This window comes from Lissotriton helveticus, chromosome 4_1 (assembly GCF_964261635.1).
Source record: "Lissotriton helveticus chromosome 4_1, aLisHel1.1, whole genome shotgun sequence".
In the NCBI taxonomy this organism is placed as follows: Eukaryota; Metazoa; Chordata; class Amphibia; order Caudata; family Salamandridae; genus Lissotriton; species Lissotriton helveticus.
The window spans coordinates 1,939,270,509-1,939,291,950 of record NC_136063.1 but is presented as its reverse complement, the minus strand read 5'-3'; positions in this window follow the sequence as shown (position 1 = coordinate 1,939,291,950).

The window sequence follows — 21,442 nt, the reverse complement described above, 5'->3', positions numbered from 1 at the left end:
GTCGCACACCGGGCAATGAATCATTTGCTGATATCTCCACTTAGATGTAAAGCAGTGGAGAGGAAGCACCCCATATCTAAACTTTAAATAGAGCTTCCTTGCCGCCGCCGGGTTAATGAGATCTATTACCGTCTCAAAGCAAGGAATGTCTTTTATTTCTAAAGAAGCTCTAGTGAGTTTCCCTGTTCTGGAAGAAGTATGAAGCTGAGCCAATCTATGCTCTTTGTAGAGTACATTCATTTGATTCCTAGATATTAAAGAACAGGCTGACTCAGGTTCAGACCAACAATCCCCTAAACCCATACTAGTTAGCAAGTATTTGATGTGGTCGAACCACAGGAACTTTACAGCACCCTGTGCTCTCATTACCTCTGACAATTCCTCCCTATAGGGTAAAAGTTCGGGAGTGGTCCACAGGCGGCGCCAATACATTATAGGTTTAAGGCTCGCCACTTCGGCAATTGATGTTATTCCCATATCCAGTCGTAGTGGGATTAACGGAGTGCCGTGTGGCAATCTAAATAGCTGTCTTAAGTATTGGTTCTCCATCTGCATTAGATTCTCAAGCTTTAGGTGTCCCCATAACTCTACACCATATGAAGCCCCGCCTCTAGCCTATGCCCTATAGATTTCTAACACCATGCTAACTACTCTTTTGCTAGACTTGTTAAAAACCTTCATGATGCCACCTGAAGATTGCGCTAGTTTTAGCGTAGATTTCATAATATGAGCCCCCCATTCCATAGACTCAGAAATTGTGATACCTAATTACACAAAAGATGACACTCTCTCTTGAGGTTAACCATTTGAAGACAGTTTTGGGCGTGTACTTTTAGTGCAATGAAACGCCATAAATTTGGTTTTCTGTAGATTTATTTCTAAACCTTTTTCCCTACAGAATATCTCAAATTTGTTCAAGACCCTTTGTAACCCCATAGGCGATTTAGCTAACAACAGAGTGCCGATATTTTACGGGAGGCTAACTTAGGGGCATCTAGATCTTTTTCTGCTAGCAAGGCATCAATCAAACCATTAATGTAGAGGCTAAATAAGGTTGGCGCAAGCACGCAACACTGGCTTACTCCACATTTAATGGATATAGGTGCTCTGAGATTACCATCATTACCATGCCTAATTTGCGCATAATTGCACTCATGTAATCTTTTAAAAAGTAGGATTAAATATTCAGGGACCCCCATCTCACCAAGGACCAGCCACAGTTTCTCCCTAGGAAATAAATCAAATGCAGACCTCAGGTCTACAAAGATTAAGTAGAGACTGCCCCCCTGCAGGCTTACAGTCTTCCAGTACAGCAATTGCAATCTTAGTAGTTGGTCCAGGGTTGACAACTTTTCCCTGAACCCAGCCTGCAGGGAGGACAGTATCCCTCATGATTGTAGCCTAAGAGTAAGACACGTGCAAATATTTTCTGCGAGGTGTCTATTAAGCTGATTGGTCTATAATTGGTTGGGAGGAGTAGGGAGCCCTTTTTAAAAATCGGAATTATTTCCGCTCCAAGCCAGCTCGAGGGGATCTTCATGCCTTTAATTATTGCATTGAAAAGCATCCAAAAGTATGGGGCCCAGATAGCTGGTTCGCTCCTGAAAATATCCCCAGGTATCTTGTCCTGGCCTCTTGTCCAGGCCTGGAGCTTTTCCCTGAGCTATTTTTACCAATGCGCCCTTTATTTCATTTAGACTTATGCTTGGACCCACAACACCAACAAACAAGGGGATTGTATCCCGGTTAGTTGTGAAACAAGCCACTGTCGGGTCGCAACCATTGATAAAATCAGCACCGGGAAGTGGCTCCTTGGCATAGAGGGATTCAAAATGCTTCTGCCAGACCTCTTCATCCAAGTTCGGTGCGGCCGCGCTTCGAGGGGTAGTCGTATCTAAGTTTACAACTCCCCAAAAGGTCCTCATGTCTCTGTCCCCTAGTGCAGTTTTCAAGGTGGCCCAATTTTCCTCTTCCCACCTTTCTTACAGCCTGATTCATCAATCTCCCGTTTTGCGAGCCCCTAATAGCGATTCATAAGGAATCGCTATTAAGGACTTGCAAAACGGGATTCATGTAGGAATTGCAAAAAATATTGCGATTCCTACATGTTCCTTATTTGCCATTAGCAAATTGCTAATCACAAATAAGGAATAACTCCCCATTCATTCCTATGGGCCTACAGGCCCATAGGAATGAATGGGGAGTTATTCCTTATTTGCGAATCGCAAATAAGGATGCGATTTCAAGGGTGCAGGGGTGTCCAAAGGACACCCTGTAGCACCCCTGAAATGTAATCTACATTGGTGTTGCGCACACACATGTCCAAATGACATGTGTGTGTGTGTAACATGCAACTTAGAAAAATGCATTTAAATGCATTTTTCTAAGTTTTTGCTATTTACCACGAGGTCTGACCTCTCGGTAAATAGCGGCCCAAAATTGCAATTTCGCAATTTTAAAATGATTCATGAATTGCATTTAAGGAATCTCAAATAGAGATTCCTTAAATGCAATTCTTCGCAAATGTGCGAATTCCTTAATAGCGAATTTTGCATTTGGGATGATGAATCCCAAATGCAAAAATTGCACTCGCAAAAGGCAAGATTCTGAGAATCTTGCCCTTTGCAAGTGCAATTTAGCTTGATGAATCAGGCTGTTAGCTTCTAATGTGACTGCTTTATAATCTATTCTTGCTGTCCTTATTAACCCCTTTCATGCTGATGACGGCCCCAGCCGTCATGCACTACGGCGCTCGTGTACTGATGACGGCTGGGGGGCCGTCAGAAACCCGCCCACTTGTGATTTATCCGCGCAGGCGCAGAATCGCGGCCGCATGCAAGGGGTTAAAGGGCGATCATTAGCTGTAATAGATGTTACTAATGCCTTTTTAGCCTTACGGCAACAGGCATTATACCAGGGGTGGGACGGCGGCCTATCCTGCCTGGTAGTTTTATTTGGATAGAAGAAGTCAAAAGTAGCTCTTCCTAATTTGGAATGATTCTTCTCTCGACCAACTCTAAATCTATACCGTCCATACTTTGGCTACATAAGGTGGACGCCTCTACAAGAACAGGTAGCAAGGCGTCATATAAACTGCACAATTTGTCCTCTAGTTTACTAATGTCTGTCCATCTCACTCTCTTCCTACAATTGGAGACCACCACCCTGGGATCAATAGAATTATCTGGGAGGGACGTACTTCCCATGTTTAAAGCTTTAAGTTCTACTATTAGCGCATAATTATCGCTATCTAAGCAAGGGATAATTTTAAAATCCGTCATCCTGTTCCAGGACTGAGAGTTAATAAAAATAAATCCAATATAAACCCACGGTTGTTACGGTAGAACGTATAGCCATTGATCATTCAGATAAGGATCTCCCATTACAAGCTCTTAGTGAATGTCTCAATGTGAGACAATTCATCTGGATCACCAGGGGATACCATTTTTTTACTTTTGGGCATCTCGACTCTGGGATTTTCAGAAAATGGTCCTCATCAAATAAACTATCAGGGGGAAAGCCCTCAAGCGGCTCAAACTGGCAGTTAAAATCCCCTCCTACTATAATCATTTGGTTTACATCAATAGAGCCTAAAAAAAGTAGTTAACTCTTCCACCGTTGTGGATTCTTTGCCCTAGGGAGAAGGTCTTGAACATACATTTATTAGGACAACAGGAGACTTAGAAGGAAACCGCAATAGAACACCTGTATCAATTTGCTCCACTGTATACTCCAAATGTGATCCTACCCATATGGTAAGGCCCCCAGATGGTCTCCCAATTCCCCCCGAGGTTGCTGGAATACTAAAGAAGGCGTAGCCTATTTTAGAGACCTCTCCTCTTGCCCAGGTTTCCTGAAACATGCAGATTTCAAAATGGTTAATTAAAGTTTCCCATTTTGGGTCATCTAGTTTACTGTTTAAACCTGCAATGTTCCAGGACAAAACCCCTGTTACCTGGGAATTCAGTAAATTCTTATTAGAGGGCACTCGGGTTAGCTGGTTCAGAGACACATTTGTTAATCTGGTTGCATCCAGGACATTTAGCCCTAGATCTAATATTTGTTAAAAAATTTCAAAGTGAGTAGACCCACACTCATGACGGTTTTTACGTTGGGAGCCGCTCATGCTCCCTCTGCCTAGACCGTCCTCAATCTCATGATTTGGGGCTATAGGGCTACCTTGACTCTCTAGGTCTAGTGTTACAGAGGATATTTCCTCTTTATTAGTTAAGTTGGCTTCCTTCAGTCAACCTACTCCCTCAAGGGGACTAATCCTGTTTCCAGTAGAAATATTAAAAATAGGTTGGTTATGCAGCAGCTGGCCTGGATGTGGAAATATCGTCTTTTTAGGAGCAAATCTCCTTCCTGACTCATAAAAATAACCTTGCTGTAAGGGCCTAATTGGGGAATAAAAATAGCCTAGAAGGAGTAATAGGATGCTACCCATATTCCTCCCATACTCAGTTGCTAAAATGTGTTCGATGATACTTGGATTTCTAAAATTAATTACTATGCATTTTTCTTGAATGTCTTTGTGTCATTCGCCTATCCAACCCACCCTTCTTGTGGTTAGGATCTCATGGGTATTATCATAACCAAAATTGCTATAGTTTGCTAACCAGTGAATGGTTTTATTTTTTAAATCTTGATGTATTTCTACTAATCCCTTTCTTAATTCAGGAACCCCTGCAAGTACCAGTACGTATGGGGCTGACTCTGGTGGTAAATTTATAGTTGGGGGGCAATATGTTTGGTTTTTACGTTCTAAAACGCTACAATCCTGAATTAGAGAAATATCGTCCAACACCTGCCTGGAGCTTTTTTGTAGATCCCCTCTTCTTACTGGCAGTAGGGGAGCCTGATTTACCGGAATTGTAGTCGACGGGGGTTGTCTCGCAACAGAAGTTCCATTTTGCTTCCTGTGGTGCTGATCATTATCCGCATTTATAAGATGGCGTCTTTCATTTGAGATTAGAGGGGGTCCAGTTTGCAAATTACTCGTGGGGACCTGGGCACACAGCATACTTTCTGTGCTGGTTATATCCTTAGTCCACTCTCTATTTTTTAGCCATCCATTAATTTTTACTGTCAGCCCATCTAGCCTTGCCAATACGGGTGTTAATTCTTCCTTAACAATTGTTCTTATTTGCTGCTGGAGATTCATCACCGGCAGTGTAATCCACATGGGCTGATCATTGCTGGGTTCTATACTGGCCTCAGTGTGATTTCCCCCTAGGTTACCCTTTTCCGTACTTAATTCCTGCACTTTGTTCCTTCTTGCAGGCAGTTTTGCATCAGGTTTTAATTTTGCTTTGCATTTTCTTCCTGGGCACCTTGGGGTAATGACCTTGGGCAGCTCTGAACTCAATGACTTCATAGTTATAGATTGATCATTGGTGAACTCTATACTTGTTGCCCTTAGATCGACTGGCGAGTTACAATCTATTGGGACCATCTCTAAGTTTGAAATGAGAGATAGGCACCTCTCTGTTTGTTCTATTTCTGTAGCCACCACTCCCAATGCTTTCTCTAACATTCTATCTATGGACATAGGTTTAGAATTGCTTTTTGGGGGGGCTATACTTTGTTGCCGCGCAGCACAAGCCCACTTCCCCATCTTGATAATACACTTGTCTAAGGAAAAAAGACTAGATAGACCCTACTATTCTATACTGTTACAATCCAGAGGAACAACAAGATCTCAATAAGCATAAACCATATATACGTATAAAACACCAAGCACTAAGTCAAAGCCAGGTTAGGGAGATGAAAAAGTCTGGGGGAATATCAGAATTAATGTAATGTCAGCGGTACCTCGTAATACGGGCAATGTTTGTAAATGATAAAGGGGTTGCCCAGCCCAGCCTCTTCCGGCCTCTGACGGCCTAAGACAGTCCCGCCCTTGCCCTAGGCTTCTCCCGTGCTTCACCCATGTTCGTCCCCTGTGCCGTGGGCCCCCGCCTGTACTTATGCACCTCCTGGCGCACTTGATGGTGTCAGCGGTGGGCGCAGCGCTCGGGGAGCTGGGAACGGTAGTCTTCCCCCAGCAGCAGCAGCAACCAGCACGTCCCCGCCGGACCCGGAACCGCAAAAGTGAAGTGGCAGCAAGCAGGGCGACCCCAACAGCCACAGGTGAGCAAACCCCCTTCAGCACCGGCCACCACCTGTACTTATGCGCCTAATGATGCGCTTGATGGTGTAAGCAGTGGGCGTGGTGCTCGGGGAGCTGGGAACGGTAGTCTTCCCCCAGCAGCAGCAGCAACCAGCGCGTCCCCGCCGGAACCGGGACAGCAAAAGTGAAGTGGCGGCAAGCAGGGCGACCACAACAGCCACAGATGAGCAATGTTAAAATAACATTAATAAAATGTATAAAATAAATTTTTTGAATTTAACTTTTCTTTCAGGATTATTAATGCATAACTGAACCTTTTTTTCAAATAGAATGGAGAGATCATGCTAGGAGATTTAATCTCTAAATAAAAATTAAATAAATGGAGAATTAAGCAGGTCTTGTAGGTCTTGTTGTCCTTTAGTTAACTTTTACTAGCTGATCCATTGAAAATGAATAGTGGGCTGTTTTAAATCTTTCTTACAGAAAAACCATGGTATTAGAATTAAAAACTGAAGGTGTAAATAATGTATACATTTTAAGTTTATGCACTCCGCTTTAGCACCACAGCTCTCCTTTAAGTCTTCACTGAATCCTCGGAGCAAAATAAATGTGTGAATGAATGAATGGTAAAAGTTATGGGCCCATTTGTGAGAAAATAGTGAATAGCTCCGTGGGTGAAAGTGATGGTTTATGAAGAATTTCTAGAGCCGCGCTGCACCAGTAATACTTGGTAGCAGAGCATAGGTTGCTATAGGTTGACTAGGATATATGATGTGTAGAGTAGACTATATAGAATTTTGATGTACAGAACTTTTGGACTAACGTCTGTTGAGTTCGTATTACGTTATATGTAGTCTGGAAAAGGCTTCCGGAAAGTGTGGGAAGCTGGTCACTCTGTCTGCAGGCAGAGAAAGTGTGTCAAGTGAAGTCGCACATCACATAGTCTGTTTCAAAGAGGTGGCATCATCGTATGTTACATGTTTAGGGACCTTTACGTGTAAAAGTGGTGAATGTATAGCGAGGGCAATCTGTGAAATCTTGGGTCTGAGTACAGGGATCATTGTGTATTCTGTCTTAAAACTCTACCTGGCGAGAGTTATAAAGTTGAACTAAAATTCTGTGGTAGAGAAGAGGTAAGCGCTGTCAACTGTAAATACAGAATTCTTGTATGATTGAGGAAACTATCAATTTGGTTTTAGCGAAACAGATGAATGGAGTTGTTTTATGTAGTTACTAACTGATTTTGCTGTATCCGATCAATTTTGTAAAGGAGGGGTCAGCAGAAGCTGCAGAAACCGGAGCAGAGCTGACGTCAAAGGTGTCGCGCTGGGATTGGTCCGCGTGACCAAGACAGAGTAAGGGCTGATTGGTGCATCATCGAAAGCAGAAAAATAATTGGTTGAGCACTAATGAAACGGATCTTGTTCTGATTAGTGCGATAGTGTGAACCACACTGTGATAGGCTAGTGTTACGAAGCAGTGCACGATCTTTTGAAAAGACAGGAGATTAATAGTAAAATTGAATTTTATTACGGAATGGAGAAAGAGAAATCTTCATGGTTTCAAAAATTGAAAAATGTGTTAAAAAAGGATAAAGTAATTGAAACTAGAGAGGGAAAAGTTATTCATCCGCTGAAAACGCCTGCATCATACATGATGACAAAATATGGCTATCATACATGTATATGGTTAGAAAATTGAGCAAGGTATACCAAAAATGATGGTGCATTAGCTTTCCCAGAAGAAGGATCTTTCAGTCTTGCGGTGTTAAGAAATTTGAGAGACAAGATGATGAAGCTTGAACCAAGATCCAGACCAACTCAATTTGAAGCTTTATCTGAGTGGGAGGATGAAATGCATGATTTGGAGCAAGAAAGGTTTGGAGACTACATAGGACCAAGAAATAGAGGTCATGGATTTTGGAGAGAAACTCATGAAACAAGAATGCGAAGGTGCAGAAATTCTAACTTGTATGATGGAATGTATCATTTTAGAATGGTGGATGAGGAAAAAGGGTGACAATGTACAGAAAAAATGAATATTATAGAAACAGGAAAAAGGAGTTATGAGGATTGTGGGTCTGAGGATGCAGTGTTGGAGGAGCTCTTAAATAGGAGACCATCGCCATACCAAGCAAATTCCATGGGAACAACCCCAAGTTCTCCACAGTTAGAGGATAGACTAGAAGAAACTCCAAAACGATTTTCAAACTTCCAAGATCTCCCGGAGAGAGTAGAAACGAGATATGATTCGGATGTTCCATTAATCAGAACTAGATATACTGGGACGCCTAAACAAGGGAATGGAATGGAGAGAATTGGAAATAGAGTAGAACAACAAGTTGAAGCACAACAGAGTATCTCTAAATATATATGTTCAACAAATGAATTAACTGAAAAGATACAGGAGCTTACTAAAAATATAGAAGCTGTAACTGTTCCAGTAACAATAGGTCCTGTAATCCCAGTGTTTAAAAACCAGGAGATAAAAGAGCCATCTCTAACTATTCCTTTAAATCAGAGTTTACAAAAGTAAAAGAAAAGGTTTACCCAGACTTGTCAGAAATTATACGTACTAATCAAATGACACTGCCAGATTTGACTTTTAATCAGATTCTCCCGTATAAATTCCCAACAGGAGCGGAGTCTGGATCTATAACTCCTGAGAAAAGTGTGGAGAGAATTGATTTAACACAAACTCCAGTGGGGCCAACAGAGCAGGAATTAAGTGATTGGATCAAAACTTTAAAACTGAAAGAAACTGAACCAAAATTGATAGATGTAGCAAGACTAAAAGTTGATACGGAGGAATTCATAATTGGAACAATTGGTACAGATAGATTGAAAAATTATCAGGATGATGAGATCACATTTATGTGTAAGAGTATTATGTGGAAAACCAAAAGCATGCATGATTGGTTTGAAAGTTTAGCAAGTGAAATGGATGTGGATTTTACAAAATACAAAATATTGCAGAAACCATATAGAGTGGATTTTACTGACAAAGATATAGAAAACAAGAATACAGCAAGGAGAATTACTCAAGTAAAAGAATTAATTGTGTTATTGAGAAAATGGGGAGAAATTGATTTGGATAAAGAAAAGAGAGGAAAGCAATGACAAATCCACATTAGCGATTCCGGTAATAGAAAAGGAAGAAGTGGTAAAAGAATTTCCTATGAGAGAAATACCTGGAGGAAGATATGTGCATGTACCTTGGAGTAGACAAGATATTTTATCATCCACAAATGACTTTCCCAGATTGAGAGAAAAGCCAGTAGAGTGGTATAGGCAAATAGATCGATTTGTGAAAGTTTCAAACGTTTTGTGGGAAGACGGATTATTTGACATAGTAGTACCAGCCGATCTATGGTCAGAGTGTAAGATTACGTTGAACTGGCCAAAAGAAGAATATCAATGAGATAAAGTGACAGGTGCTCCTGGACCCAAAGTAATGTGAAAATATGAGCAAGTGATAGTGTTTCTGAAAAATTAAATTCCACCGAAAGAAACAGATTGGGTAAAAATAGACAGGATAATACAAGAAACCAAAGAGTCAGTTCACACATTTTATGAAAGACTGTTATTAGTGTTTAAACAGTATAGTGGATATGAGGAATTGAATGAAAAGGATATGAGTCACTTTGTATATCGCTTTGTGTTTGGATTGAGACCAGAAATAGGCGATATGATTAAGCATAATTTAATGGGATGGCAGTCATGTTCCGCGGACGAACTCCTAAGACATGCAAAATACTGTAGTGATGAAATTGAAGTAAAACAAAGAAAATTCAATGTGGGCACAAGTAAAGGTTGCAGAGCATCAAGTAGCTCAACTAGAAAGTAAAACTGCAGAAAGGAACCAAAATAGAGTAAAAGGGAATTTTTATAAGCCAAAATTAACAGGAAATATAGAAGAATTAAAGAAGAAATATCCCTGTCATAATTGCAAAAGGATGGGACATTGGAGGAAAGAGTGTAGGTATCCACGAAAGTTAATCCATAAAATACATCATTGAATCCACAGGTGCAGAATGAGATACTTCAACAACCATCGCCACAGCAACAGATAGTTAATCCACAGTGTCAGGTGCCACAACCTCCACTTTCTCACAATGTAAACCTACAGAGATACAGAACGGAGACAGGATTCTGCACAGGAAATCAGGTAACAAGAAATAATAGAGTGCATGTGAGTCCGCAATATTGGCTGAAAGAAGACGGAAGCGAGTCGGATGACAGTTTCTTACGGTGCCTGAGAGAGGGAGAAGAGTGCATGCTTGGCGTTACTCTAGAGGTAGATTAGTCTGGTCCATATGTGAATGGGAAGGTGAATGATGTAGATGTGACTTTCCAAGTGGACACAGGTGCTACCTGTTCTACTGTTAGATCAGTGGAAATTCAAAATCTTCCTCTCTCGGGTGAACACATTCAAATTGTAGGTGTAGCTAATCAGCAGATTAAAACATCCTTCACAAAACCAATCGAAATAGAGATTGGAAATTTCAAAGATATGCATTTATTTGTAGTGTGTGACAGTAGTCCTGTAAATCTTGGAAGGGACATACTGTGTAAAATGAACTGTGCCATTTATTGCTCACCAGATGGCATTGAGCTTCAAACTCCAGATGAGGATAGTTTGTATAAAATGACAATGACACTAATTAAAGCAGAAAAGAATAGTATGTTTCCTGTGTTTGATCGAGAGAAAATACCTGATGAATTGAAGGAGGTGGTCAGAGAGCAGGTGTGGGATTTCACAGGGGAAGATATTGGTTTGATGAAAAACATAGATCCTGTGAAAGTTTCTGTGAAAGAAGGAATAGGCTATCCAAATATTCCTCAGTACACAATGACAGCTGAAACAATTAAAGGAATAACACCAGTAGTAGATAAAATGATTGAGCAAGGGATTTTGAGAGAAATAGAAAGCAGCTCTTGTAATACGCCAATAATGGGATTGAAAAAGCCTAACAGAATGTTCAGAACAGTGCAGGACCTGAGAAAAGTAAATAGGATAGTTGTTCCATGTTGTTTAATTGTGCCAAATCCAGCAACAATTCTATATCAAATTCCACATGATGCAGAATGGTATACAGTCATTGACCTATGTAATGCGTTCTTCACGGTTCCATCACACCCTGAAAGTCAACCAATATTTGCGTTCCAATTCAGAGACCGTATTTTGGCATGGTGCCGAATTCCTCATGGGTATACTGAAAGTCCCTCAATCTTTAATCAATTGTTAAAGAAATCATTAGAAAATTTAAGCCTACCTGGAGAGTCAGTTGTAGTGCAGTACATTGATGATTTGTTATTGGTTTCAAAAACAAAAGATGCATGTGTTTTAGACACTGTCACATTGTTAAATCATCTGGCAGATGAAGGATATAAAGTGTCACCATCAAAGTTACAATTTTGTCAGAAAGAAGTACAATATTTGGGCCACAAGATTGCTAAGGGAATCAGACAAGTCAACTTAAAAAGAATAAAAATGATACAAGGAATGAAACCTCCGAAAACAGAGAGACAGGTGAGAATGTTTCTTGGAATGGTTGGATACTGTCGACAATGGATTTGTGGATTTTCACTAATAGATAAACCCTTACAGAGATTGACAAAAGCAGATGTAACAGACTCAATAATACTGAATAAGGCAGAACTGGAAGCTTTTGAGCAGCTAAAAACAAGTCTATGTGAAGCACCAGCATTGGGAATGCCAGATTATGAAAAGGAGTTTGAATTATACTGCAGTCAGAGGGAAGGATGTGCATTGTCAGTTTTAATACAGAGGCAATAAAAACTGAGAAAGCCAATTGCATACTTTACTGCTGTTTTAGATCCCGTTGCAAGGGTGTTGCTGGGATGCTTAAAAGCAGTAGCTGCTACAAGTGTGAGTATTGAACAAAATGAAGCTATAGTGAAGGGATTTCCTTTGAGAGTGTATATACCTCATTCGGTGGAGATTCTCCTCACTAGAACCAAGACACAGCACCTTACCAATAATAGAATGACAAAATATGAGAAGACAATTCTAGGTGCAGACAACGTTACAATTTCAAGATGTGTAAATGTGAATCCATCTACATTATTACCTGATGTTATGAATGTGGAAGTAAGAAATGAAGTGGATCACAAATGCTTGGATGTTCTAGAATACTGCACTAAACCAAGGCCTCATATCAAAGATGTACCTTTACAAGAATCTGATTATGTGATGTTCGTTGATGGATCATGTCTGAGGACGGATGAGGGTGTACTGAGTGCTGCGTATGCTGTTTGTACAGTAGCAGATGTCTTGGAAGCATCTTGTCTGAAAGGAATCCATTCAGCTCAAATTGCAGAATTGATTGCTTTGATTGGAGCATGTGAGTTGGGAAAAGAAATGAGGATCACCATAGTGACTGACAGTCAGTATGGATTTGGGGTTGTCCATAATCATCATGGTCAATTGTGGTCCCAAAGAGGTTATATAACTTCGGCAGGATCCCCCATTAGAAATGCTGAATTTTGGAAAATGTTAATTGATGCCATTCAATTGCCAGATAAGATAGCTGTTGTAAAATGTGCAGCTCATAAAAAAGGAGATGATTATATTACTCGTGGTAATAAGTATGTGGATTAAATTACAACATACTGTGCCAAAAATATTGCATCTATTAATCAGGATAGGCAAACTGAACATGTTTCAAGTCCTTTTATGCTAACCACAGTAGTGGAGACATGGCAGGAGGTAAAACAAATGCAGGAAGAGGCTAGTGAAGTAGAAAAATATAACTGGATAAAGACAGGATGTAAACAAAGAGAAGAGGATGAAATATGGGTTTACAAAGATGAAAGCCCAGTAATGGGGCTATTCCTTCCTGCCACAAAGGTGAGTGAGCAGGATAATGAGATGGCAAAACTACATGGCCTGTTGCGGCTGGCAGTGTATCAGCTGGCGAATGAATTGGATGAACTGATCACATGATTCACGCACATGGTAACGAAGTACTGATTGTGCCATGTCTGTCTTTCTTTTTTATGTATCTGGTCTTCCTATATGGGCTCTTGCACTATGAAGTCAGGAAGATGGTAACGGATCACATTTAGGGTGATATTATTTCATTTTATCCTTAGCAGTAGCATTAGACCTAAGATACTTCCTCGTATTTATTTGTTACACTACTACTTGCACTGTTTTTATTGACTTGGGATTGAAGGGGTACAGAATAAATGTTTTTTTCCCCTGTCACTACCCAATCTTAACATAGCTTTCTTTATTGTTCACTGATTCACTTTCACCCTTTTCTTTGGCACTGCTACTCAGTCATCTACAGACACTTTTACCTTCCCTTTTCATCCACTAATGATATGTTTGGTATAGATTAGGCTTACAACGTCTGCCAATCTATTGTGGGCACTTGACCTTCTAAGTGTGAGGGTTAAGCATGGGCGGATTTTGCGAATTGGCAATCCTCGAAATTGCGTATTTACAGATTCGCAATCCGCAAAATCCGCGAACTCTTGCGAATTTGCAGATTTTTTTTGTGTGTTCGCAAGGGTTTCTGCCAGTTCGCGAGGATTTTGTACCAGCTCGCAATTGCGAACTTACTTGTCGGCTCGCAATGGCCGCGACTATGTTGTTTCTACGTCTGGTTCATCATCACAGGTTCACAGCACCCTCTGTTTCACCACTGCCACCCTCTGGTACACCCATGCCACCCTCTTGTTTGTTTATCACTGTAGATTATGGGGGTGAAAAAAAGCAAGCACACCTGCCCTGCTTCAACTGACATGAATTAATTTGGGGTTGATTAATGTGTCACTGAATTTAAACTGCCAGTCTGGCACCTGCTTCCTTATCTGTAATTTGCTTTCTGTTGCAGTGCAATTTTTTTTCACAGGACCTTTGTGGCCTACTTGTAGCTATTCTATGAGCCTGCTGTGAGGGTCAGAGCAGGGTCATAGAATAGTTGCAAATAGGCAACTGAACTCTGGAGGGGCCCCTCAGGAAGCACTAGAGGGAATGGTTACAAATGTTAAGATTGAACTTTTGCACCTGCTGAGTGCTTTCAGTTTTGCAAAAATCGTTTTTCTGCAATTTCGCGCGATTCGCGGGGCGCGAATTCGTGCGAGATCGATTTCGGAAGCCGCAAATTAGTGCGAATACAGGATTTGTTTTTTTTGCGGCGTGTTTGTTCGCGTGATTTTTTGCGTGTTTGCTAGCCGCTTGTAGCGCAACGTTTGCGAAGTTACCCTAGCGGTCGTACATGGGCGCAGCCATCTTGTTTGCGTGACGTAATTCCGTTTCCGGGCGCTATGTGTAATCTCGCAAAGTGTGCGGCTCGCTAGTACAATTTCGCGTGTGATCGCGAGGAAAATCTCGCGCGAACTTACCCACGCGGTCGTGAACGGGCGCGGCCATCTTGTTTCTCATTCATTGCTATGGTTCTGAGCATGCTTTCTGTATCCTCTCTGAATCTCTGCCATCCTTTGCTTGTTTGAAGTTTTTTTTTAATCTATTTTACTTATTATCTATCCCTCTATTTTTCTAGCTCTATATTTTTGTGTTTTCTGCTACTTTTGGTTAATTCTAAACTACTTTATTAAACTCTTTTCTTTTCTTCTTCCCTAGTCTATTTCTTCTTTAATATTTAGCTTCCCTTCTGCCCAGACCATGGTAAAGGGAGCCGGGAAGCATCCAGAGAAGGGGAAGGGTCCCGCACCCCGTGCCCGGCTCCCGTGCGGGCGTTTGAGGGGGGAGAATGTCCAACCCCAGGAGATCTTCAGCGCAGAGGAAGTGGCCGCACTAGTTTTTTATGTTCAGCGCCGCCTCCCCAGGACCATCATGGCAGGCGGCAGGATCGCTAGCGGGTACGGGATCCGGGAGCGCCGGAAGCGGTGGGAGAAGGTGTGCCGGGCCATGTACCAACACTTTCGGGTCCGGCGCACCTACAACCAAGTCACCCACCGTTGGACGGATATCCTGGACCGGGAACGCAATCTGCTGGACCTGCTCGGCCTTGAGATCCCCGGGCTTGGTGAGTAGTAGCTATTTCTTTACTACTTTTCTCCTGCTCTGTGTGTTATTATCTTGCAAATTTTTGTTTTTTACCAAGAGCAATAATGCTGCTGATTACATTGTAGGTAAATTATATTTCAAAATCTTCTGTGCATTTCAGGTGCACTGCTCTCCTTCTCAGTAGCGCTGCTACTATGCTTATTTGTTTTCGATTTTGTGTTCATTTCATTGGCCTGTGAAATTATGCATGAGTGTAGTTTAAAGAACTGCGTAATGCTAGACACTAAGGGTCAGATTTTTAATTACCGGCGCATCCCTGCAAAGTAGCAGGGATGCGCCAATAATTGTGCGCCACGCCACCACCACCCATGGTGCGTCGTATTTACAATGCGGCGCACCATGTGCCCAAAACGTCACCGAAGCGTTACGCTTCTGTGCCGTAAAGGTGGCGCATTGCTGGAGTTGCGTCGCAACGATGGTGCAGCTCCAGCAATGCTCTGGGGTGCCCTATCTCCCCAATGCTGTGTCAAGCAGGCGCAGGGTTTGAGTCACGCATCATTGTCCTCAAAGTGACTGGTTGAAATCTTGTAGATGTCCCTCAGCCACTTTTAGGATGCGTTCCTGCGCAGGAGCGCCCTCCCTTGCGCCGGAACGCCCCCTGATGGCGCAGGGCTTTACAACGTGATGCATCTCCCATATGCGTCACGTTGTTAATATACGCCGCACCATGGCACCTCTTTTGTTCTGCCGCTGCGTCACAAAAGTCACGCAACAATGGAGCAAAAGAGCCGCAAGGGGCTTCTAAATCAGCCCCTACAGACTCAAGTCCAGTCCTTCCTTTGTACACATGGCGATAAGAAGAAATAGTGGTGGTGGATTGATAGTTTGAGTATTCACTGATCTGCAATCACGATGGACTTTGTCTGTCACTTCGCGTGCTGCCGACTGCTGCCTGCCAGTCCTAGGCGAACCTTTTTAGTAGTTTGTTTAGTGAGTTACATAAGAACTTTCCAAGTCGACGGTCCGCAAATTAAGCAATACTAATAACTTAGTAGACCACATGAGATCGGTCAATATATCCCGTGGAATAGTTGGCTATTTGCTATTTCGCCAAAATATTTTGTTATTGTTCTTTTGAAATGTTTGATTTGGTTGACAAATATCATCCATGTTTTCTGGTCTTTCTTTCTTTCATGTTGTACATCAGCTCCCCCCAGGGGCAAGAGGACACAGGAGGAGGAGGAGGGTGCTGTTCAGGATGCAGGACAGGATCGGGCAGGCGAGGGCTCCTTTGCTGGCCCCAGTAAGTTTTAACTTTAATATAGAGTACCTATTTTTTCCTAGCGTTCCTCATTCGATTTTTTCTAAATCGTCTTTGATCTTCTTGTAGACTGGATCTAAATTCTTATCCTGCCTCGACTATGACTCCCTGTGGTATTACTAGATTATTCTTATTAGTCTGTCTGTGTAGCTAACTAAGATTGCACATTTGGCAATTCCATTGGACTCCCATTCTAGTCAGCAATAGCTCTATGCACTGAGTGCAGTCCTCTGGGATTGTCCATAATGTCTTTTCAAGTTTTCTAAATGTTTATGCTTTGACAATTGCCAACAATAAAAAGGTGAATGACCACCAAGAAAGAATAAGATACTACTTTACTTTTGGTTTGGATAGTAGGACAATCCATTCTACTACTGTTGCAGGGACAAATCTGCACAAACAGAACTATGGACGCTAAATAATGTATTGCTTAGCTTATCAATTATAATAGGTGCTGTTAGACTTTCCACATACCTCAGTGATAACAGACTTTGTAGTTGAACCCCCAATCTCCTTACTGACTAGATAGTGTGGCAGATTCATTTAGCTCCCAAAGTTACCGATGATTGATCCCCAATGATGATTAGATTATCCAACGCAGGACAAGAGTACGGAGTCAGAGTCAAGAAGTGTCAGAGGCACGGACTCATGCTTGCAAAAATTTAAAAACCTTTAGCTCATCCACTCTAGTCTGGAGGACCAAAAACCACAGAGTCTATTTAAGTTTAAAAGCTTTATTAAAAGTAAACACATTTATTAAAATCAACTTTGTCATAAAACTAAACGTTTAACTGAAAATGGAAAAGTGCTTAGTGCTGACGATTAATTGGACACATTTCTTGTGGTCGAGCCGAGCGCTCACCTGGTTTGAACTTGATCCTGCTCGTGTTCTTAGAAGTCAAGCTTCTGTCTGTTAGGAGAAAAAGTGGTGCGTGTTAAAAATAAAAAGCAAGCATTCATCAGTTGTGCCAAAAAGTGCAGCAAAATATTGAAAGGGTTGTCGGAGCACTCCGAATTTTTCTGGTTTTTCACTCTTGTACACTGGTGCCGTGATTGTTGAGGGTTGTCAGACCTGGTACTAAAGTTAGTTATGGTGAAATTGAGTTTCCACCCAATCGCGCACTGTTCACTTGGCGCCCTAGCGCTTTCTGTAATTTATTCCTTTGATCCTGCTTAAACCACACTTGTATTTGTTTGCATGAATTTTCCTTTAATTTCTTTTGTATACTCTTTTGCTGATTAATTATCATTTCATTATTCAACATTCACATGTCTGTTTAGTTGCAAACTAAAATTCACAGTACATTTTTACATCATAATGATTCGCATTTGTTTGGCACATATGTTACATTGCATTTAATCAACATTTCTCGAATGAGCCCAATGCATTTCGGCACTCATGTGTGCCTTCATCAGGGGCAGTCTCTATGAAAGAAAGTAAAAAAACATAGTGTAAGTGTCTTTTGTTTGAAGGGGGGTTCTCTTAATATGTGGACTTAATATTCGCCTACCTGGTTGTTGTTGCTTTATGCTTTTTAAAATTCTGTCCTTCGTGTTTGTCTCTACTCTTCTGTTTGAAAACACAAATACAAATACAGACCCATATGTAACTAATCCGCTTGTACACATGTGATTGATTATCATACTCCACTAAGTACCCAACGTACCTCCAGTAATACTGTCACGAGTTGCTGTAGAAAAAATAAACAACACTTGTCTTAACTCCAATGTGCAATACACTGCTTTCATGCTCATACCTTATGTATTGATAACATACCTCAATCGAATATGCCTTGAGTCTCTGTAATACACAAACCACAACTATTCCTTAGTCACCACTAAAAAATCACTAAAAAAAGAAAACGGGTCGCAGTAGCTCTCCGTGATTTTACCTTGTCTTGCTCTGTGCGTTCTTAATCTAAAAAACCGAAAGGCAACAATGTAAATGACCCGCAATGACCGTCTTCAATCTTTTACACTCCTGGTATAGTACGCTGCCTACATACCTGTGCCAATTCCTTATAACGTTTTCAAAAATTCCCGCTGACCGCTACGTCGTGTGTCCGTTCCGATTTGTTTTTATTTAAGACTCCTCTGCTGCCCAAAACAACTACGCGATGTTAACAATTAACGACGGACTGGCTCAACAGTCCTCGTTTCCATTAGTCTCCGTGGGCGCCATCTTTACACGATGCTCACATGCCTCGCTTCCCTACCAAAAACAACCGTCATAACCATTTTCTAGTGCTGTGAATCAATACTTGATCTAATCCCTGCTAGTTATTCGAGTGCTCTCCAGTAAATATATGAATTTTAAGTATATTGGACCCGTATTTACTGTTATGACGCTCGAACCTCTAGTGTATTGCATGAGATTGTATGCCACTCGTGTTGGCGATTGGCTGTTAAACTAAGGAAATGCTATCAAATATTGGTGCCTGCTAGATCTGCTTTAATATCGATTTCTTGGGTTAATAATTCTTCAATGGATTGCTGTGTTGTGGTCAAGAGTAAACTCTTGACCACAACACAGCAATCCATTGAAGAATTATTAACCCAAGAAATCGATATTAAAGCAGATCTAGCAGGCACCAATATACTCGAATAACTAGCAGGGATTAGATCAAGTATTGATTCACAGCACTAGAAAATGGTTATGACGGTTGTTTTTGGTAGGGAAGCGAGGCATGTGAGCATCGTGTAAAGATGGCGCCCACAGAGACTAATGGAAACGAGGACTGTTGAGCCAGTCCGTCGTTAATTGTTAACATCGCGTAGTTGTTTTGGGCAGCAGCGGAGTCTTAAATAAAAACAAATCGGAACGGACACACGACGTAGCGGTCAGCGGGAATTTTTGAAAACGTTATAAGGAATTGGCACAGGTATGTAGGCAGCGTACTATACCAGGAGTGTAAAAGATTGAAGACGGTCGTTGCGGGTCATTTACATTGTTGCCTTTCGGTTTTTTAGATTAAGAACGCACAGAGCAAGACAAGGTAAAATCACAGAGAGCTACTGCGACCCGTTTTCTTTTTTTAGTAATTTTTTAGTGGTGACTAAGGAATAGTTGTGGTTTGTGTATTACAGAGACTCAAGGCATGTTCGATTGAGGTATGTTATCAATACATAAGGTATGAGCATGAAAGCAGTGTATTGCACATTGGAGTTAAGACAAGTGTTGTGTATTTTTTCTACAGCAACTCGTGACAGTATTACTGGAGGTACGTTGGGTACTTAGTGGAGTATGATAATCAATCACATGTGTACAAGCGGATTAGTTACATATGGGTCTGTATTTGTATTTGTGTTTTCAAACAGAAGAGTAGAGACAAACACGAAGGACAGAATTTTAAAAAGCATAAAGCAACAACAACCAGGTAGGCGAATATTAAGTCCACATATTAAGAGAACCCCCCTTCAAACAAAAGACACTTACACTATGTTTTTTTACTTTCTTTCATAGAGACTGCCCCTGATGAAGGCACACATGAGTGCCGAAATGCATTGGGCTCATTCGAGAAATGTTGATTAAATGCAATGTAACATATGTGCCAAACAAATGCGAATCATTATGATGTAAAAATGTACTGTGAATTTTAGTTTGCAACTAAACAGACATGTGAATGTTGAATAATGAAATGATAATTAATCAGCAAAAGAGTATACAAAAGAAATAAAAGGAAAATTCATGCAAACAAATACAAGTTTCGTTTAAGCAGGATCAAAGGAATAAATTACAGAAAGCGCTAGGGCGCCAAGTGAACAGTGCGCGATTGGGTGGAAACTCAATTTCACAAAAAGTGCAGCAAGACAACAGCCTTCCCTGGAAAAAGGGACATTTTTACTTTAGAGTAGAGACAGTCACAAATTATTACATTGTATTCTGTTTTTTTCACATTTCTTTATTCCTCCTAGACCAAATATTATATAGTAGTGAGTGGTGTATTCTAACATTCTTAAATGTACTTTGTAGGTGGAACATCTGGTGGCGGGGCCAGCGCGGAGGTGGTGGTATTGGACGAGGGGAACAACTCTGGGGAGGAGGCGGTGCAAGTGCCGGACGTGCCTGTGAGGGTTCACACGGTGGTGGCGGGCAGAGGTAAGCTATATATTCCTTACTTATTGAGATTGAAGACTGCAGAGTGTGCTTTCTGCATGGGTGTATTATAAATCAACCAGGTAGTAGCCTCCTCTAAATGTACTTCGACTTAGCTGTGAAGTTTTTGGCGAGAAGAATCCCAATCAGATCTGAGATGAACTTGATCGATGGGATGAATGAAAAGCGAAAGAAGGATGTAAGTAAGTGTGGAAGGACGAGAAATTTAATGATGACTGGCAAAGAAGAATGATATGTGTTTGCTTGGTCCCCGAGGTGGCTGGGAAGGAAAGAATATGGTATGGTGCATGGCTGGGTGAATGATGAAGCAAGGATGGGTGGAAGGAGAACAGCCTGGGTGGGTGAAACATAAACTGTATGTGTGCATATACTTTGAATGGATGGATGCCTGGATCATGGTATTATCTGACTCTTAGATAGCATATGTGTAGCTAGAGGGAGTAGACGGTCACTGGATGAACTAAGTGTTACTTTGAAGAGCATGTAACACCGCACTCGCACGTCCGTTCCAGTGTAGGAAAGGCAAGGAAAAGAAGTTGTAATTTTGTCCAAATACTACCATGAATAGTAGCAGTAGTTTGTATTGCAACTGCAAGCACAGCATATATCCGGTTATTACGGTGGACACTCCCTACCTCTCTTAATAACTTTAGTTTAGTAGTAGTACGTCATTCATGTGTGGGTGTATCACTGTTCACTCAATAATAAGCAAAGCACCTAAAGTCATCCCATATGTCATCAAATACATCCCATGTGAAGTGATAGATAATCAGATTATTTAGCTTCTTCATTTTCCTTTTCTAGTACTCATTTGCACTGTAGGGTGAAAGCTAAATTAATTAAGCAGTAGCCCTTTTAACAGAGTATTCTCAGTGCTACCCGTAATAGA